This window comes from Onychomys torridus, unplaced genomic scaffold (assembly GCF_903995425.1).
Source record: "Onychomys torridus unplaced genomic scaffold, mOncTor1.1, whole genome shotgun sequence".
NCBI classification, from domain to species: Eukaryota; Metazoa; Chordata; class Mammalia; order Rodentia; family Cricetidae; genus Onychomys; species Onychomys torridus.
This window is the reverse complement of record NW_023411183.1, coordinates 433571-438595: the sequence shown is the minus strand read 5'-3', so window position 1 is coordinate 438595 and position 5025 is coordinate 433571. Positions and strand designations below refer to the sequence as shown.

General features: G+C 41.8%; 1 pseudogene; it reads left to right on the top strand.

Moving 5' to 3' along the window:
- Positions 1-1560: 1560 nt before the first annotated feature.
- Positions 1561-2741, top strand: LOC118574995 (annotated as a pseudogene).
- The last annotated feature ends 2284 nt before the right edge of the window (positions 2742-5025 follow it).

Here is a 5025-nt window from a genome sequence, read left to right as displayed (position 1 = left end):
CCAAAAACAAACCAAATAAAGTAAAAGAAAATAAAACGAAAACCAAATTGGGATAGGAAAAAAATAAATAACAAACAGAGGAAAAAGAGCTAAACACAAATATGAGGAACATGCTGGGCAGTGGTTGTGCATGACTTTAATCCCAGCACTCAGGAGGCAGAAGCAGGCAGATCTCTGTTATTTCAAGACCAGTATGGGCTACAGAGTGAGTTCCAGGACAGGCTCCAAAGCTACACAGGGAAACCCTGTCTCAAAAAAACAAAACACAAAATTGGTAGCCATAATATATAAGCAAAGGACCTGTAGAGTGTGTGTGTGTGTGTGTGTGTGTGTGTGTGTGTGTGTGTGTAAATGACCTAAGAAAACATTATGGGACAAAGAACCGTTAAAGATGCCAGGAGTTTCTTTTGTGTTGGCTGTCTACTGGTGGTCATTGAACCTGTCCTTGAGAGTTCTTTGTATGCCCATGGAGACTTCATTTGAGAGAACTATTTTTCATTTGCAAGTCCTTATCAACTGGAGTCAGGGTCAGGGTCAGGGATGGGAGCTTGTGTCCACTTCTCTCCACTTCAGCACCCCATGTGGTGCAGCCCCAGGCCTTGTTCATGCTGCCACAGACTTTCTGAGTTCAAAATTGCATCAGTTCTTCTGTGTTTAAGAAGGGTTCCTGTGTTGGAGAGATGGCTCAGAGGTTAAGAGCACTGGCTGCTCTTTCAGAAACCCTGAATTCAATCCCAGCAATTACATTGTGGCTCACAACCATCTATAATGAGATCTGGTGCCCTCTTCTGGCCTGAGGGAATACATGCAGGGAGAACTCTGTATACATAATACGTAATATATACATTAAAGGATTCCTGGTATTCTCCATGCCCTCTGGCTTTCCACTCTTCCTGACTCCTCCTCCATAGGGTTCCCTGAGCCATGACAGGAGAGAGTTGATGGAGACATCCCATTTAAGACTAGTGTTCCAAGGTCTCTCACTCTCTAACCAGCCTCATTATTCTCTCTCTCTCTCTCTCTCTCTCTCTCTCTCTCTCTCTCTCTCTCTCTCTCTCTCTCTCTCCATCTGTGGTGGTATGTGTGTCTGTGTATGCACACAAGCATTATACCATGATGTCCAGGAGAGTGCAGAGGATTTCCTAGTCATTATTACTCCTGCTGGGCATTGAACTTGTGTATTCTATAATAGCAGGGCACACTGGAAACCTCTGAGCTTCCCACCATCCCTGTAATCCTTCTTTTCTAAAACTCTTTACAGATTCCTGAGGACCAACTGTGACCCCTCCCTGGAACATTTTAAAAATTGTTTTGAGAAATAAATTAGTGCATCCCACGCTGGCCTCAAACTTTCCATATAGCCAAAGATGACCTTGAATTTCTGAGCCTTTCACTCAAACCCTCACATTCTGGAAAGGCAGATATGTCCCAGCATGTCTAGATCACAAAACCTATGGTTTTGTAAATGCCAAGCAAGGACTTTACTCCCTGAGTTACAGGTACAGAAATGCTTCCCCCCCCAAAAAAATTTTTTTTCCAAGATAGGGTTTCTCTGTGAAGTTTTGATGCAAGGCAGCTCAAAGGTGATAAAAAGAAATTTCAAAAGTTGATTCAAATGGCATGGACATTTGTCAGTGACAGTCTCTGTACCACCCTGTCACTGCAGTGGGAGCCAGAGATCCTAGCTGTAGCAGTAATGTATCTCGCAGGACATTTTCAAAAACTTAAAATACAAGAGTGGACCTCCATACCCATGTACAAGAGATGGTGGGAACAGTTTGTTGAAGATGTTCCTGTAGATGTTCTGGAAGACATCTGCCACCAAATCCTGGATCTTTACAGAAAAGGGAAACAACAAACCCTTCATCCACCCCAGCAACCCCTAGCTCTTCAGCCTACATCACAAGTGCCACAGTTACCACAGTCTTGGCCATCTCCAGGCTCTGAAGCAGCAGAGCTTAAGCAGCAACTGAAGACACCATCTCCAAGACAGGCTAAGCGCACAGCCATGGTGATTTCTCCAAAGGAAGAGAACAAAGCCACAAAACCACCACTTAAGATTCCCAAACTTGAGACCATTCACCCACCATTGCCTCCAGAGCACCCACCTGCATACTGGAAGCCTCCTCTCCCTCCTGCCTTAGATGAGGCTGCAGCAACCAGTACAGTGGAAACAAGTGACCCCCCCCCAAAGTCAAGATTCCTCCTCCAGCCCAACCAGCTCCTGTGGACCAATGCCCACCATTGCCACATTGGCCTTTACCACCACTGCCCTCCAGCTACATGACTGGGATGTCTACCACCAGCTCCCTCATGTCTAGAGAGGGCTTCCCGAGCCTGCAAACCATGATGCAGAACAAGGGTCCCTCCTATGGTGCCCTGTGCCCAGCCTATGGCCCACCTGCTCACATTCTCTACCATCCCCATGTCTGCCCCCCAACCCACCTCTACCTCCTGTTTCTCTACCTCCAGCTTCCTTCTCCCCACCCACCATTCTTCACCCTACCCCAGGCTACCCTCAACCTCTCCCTACCTACAACCGTAATTTCCCACCCCCACTTCCACACCTGCCCCCTACTCATGTAGTCCCTCCTCACTCCCCTCCAGGTTTGGGTTTGCCATCAGCCAGCTACCTGCCTCCAACTCTTCCCCGTGGTGGGCAACCTCATGTTCCCCCACCTATCCCCCTGCCTGGCATGCCACCTCTTGGGGGACAAGCATGGGCAACCTTGATGAGATAATGTGATACCTTTTCCCTTTCTGTTTTATTTGTTCATTTGTTTTAACACTGATATACAATGACTACATATTAATCAGCAAAGTAAAAGACTGTACTTTCAAAGATCATTAACTTTATTACTTAAGAAGATTGCCTGGACATGGAGAGGACTAGAAAGCATGAAGAGGAGGCTCAGCATCCTCTACTAAGCACTACAGTTACCTTTTGCTTTTACCTCACTGGAGAAGGTACCTGTTCTACCCAGGACCTTGAAGTCTCAACCCCTGGGGCATGGCCTGGGGACTACTGTTCAGACCTGAGAGTCATGTATGCTGGGTCTCTTCTCTCCCTTCAGGGCTTGGATGGTGCTGAAGGACGTTGCAGCCACGTCCTTCCAGGAACCTGTGATAATTCGCCTGTTCTGTTTAGTGACTTGTCTTTTCCAATTTATGTCCTAATAAATTCATTATACCCCTTAAGCAGACTCCCTTGGATTTCTCACTGTTTCTGGCTCCCACTGGGGATTACAAATTGTTCCTAAAAATACAAAGAGGAGATTCTATTAATTACTTAGAATTATAAGATAGATCTACAAAAAAATTAGACCTCAAAAGATACAGTTAAGGAGAGATCAATTGCGGACTCTTAATGATTTTCAAAGATTTCTAGGACAAATTTCCAATTTACAGACTACCATTGTAACACCTAAAGATGTAACAGAAAATTTGGCCAATACCCTAAAAGGGGACAAGGACTTAAATAGCCCAAGAGAATTATTAGCTGAAGCTGATATGGAATTGGTTCTAGTAGAAAAGAAAATACAAGAGGCACATGTGGATCATGTAAATCTAGAACTTAAGTACATTCTGGTCATTTTACCCTCCAGACATTCCCCTACAGGGATTTTGATGCAGAGGGAATATATTGTATTGGGATGGATATTTATACCATGTAAACTGAGTAAGAAGTTAAAGACATATGTGGAAACGATCTCTGATTTGATTTTAAGAGAAAAACTAAGACTTTGTCAATTGACAGTAATGGACTCAGCAGAAACTGTAGCACATTTACCTAGTGAGGAAATATCCTCTTTATGGAAAGATAATGAATATTGCAAAGAGCCTGCAATAATGTTTTGGGAGAAGTTAACTGCTGTTATCCAAAAGCAAGAGAATAGAATTCATAAAAAGAACTGAATGGGTTCTTCCTCACATTGTACAGAAAAAAAAAACAATCTCTGGAGTCCCCACATTCTATACTGATGCAAATAAATCAGGAAAGGCAGGATATTAATCAGGAGATTTAAATAAAATCGTTCAAAGCCCTTACAATTCTGTACAAAAAAAAATATGCCAGTCTTACTGTACTAATGGAGTTCTCAGAACCTCTCAATATAGTTACTGACTCTTAAAATGCAGAGAGAGTTGTTTTACATATTAAAACTGCTGAATGTATTCCTGATAAAACAGAATTAACTTCACTACAAAATTATAGGAAATGTTCAGAAATAGGGTACATCATATATGTGTGTGTGTTATGTGATATATCTGATATATATATATATATATATATATATATATATATATATATATATATATATATATATATATATATATATATATCAGATCCCATATGGGTCTACCAAGTCCTCTAGCACAAGGTAATGCTGAGATTGACCAGTTATTAATAGGTAATATGCTAGAAGCCTCAGAATTTCATAAGAAACACAATATAAATAGCAAGAGTTGGATAAAGGACTTTTCCATCACATGGCAAAAAGGGAAGGAAATCATTTATAAAAAGTCCTATTTGTTCCTTATATAGCCAAGCTCCATTATCTGTAGGAAGTAATCCTAAAGTTATACAAAGAAATGAAATCTGGTAGATGAAACGGTTTCATTTTGCAGAATTTGAAAAATTAAATAATATACACCACATCATTGACACCTATTCAGGATTTCAATTGGCAACTTCTGTAAGTTCTGAAAAGGCTGATTCTGTAATTGCACACCTATTAGAAGTTATGGCTGTAGTTGAAAGTTTTTCTGTGTCCTGTCTGGACCCATGGTCATTCAGACCCAAAGGAACACACAGAGGCTTATATTATTTTTAAACTATGACATGTCAGGCTTCTTTCTAGCTAGCTCTTATAGCTTAAATTAACCCATTTATATAAATCTGTCTTGCCACATGGCTGTAGCATGAATCTCAAAGAGTCTTATTCATAAAATGAATCCTGAGACCAGGTATTGGGGTGAATGCTGGAAGATCAGAGAAGCAAAACAAGCCACAACCTGCTCACCTCA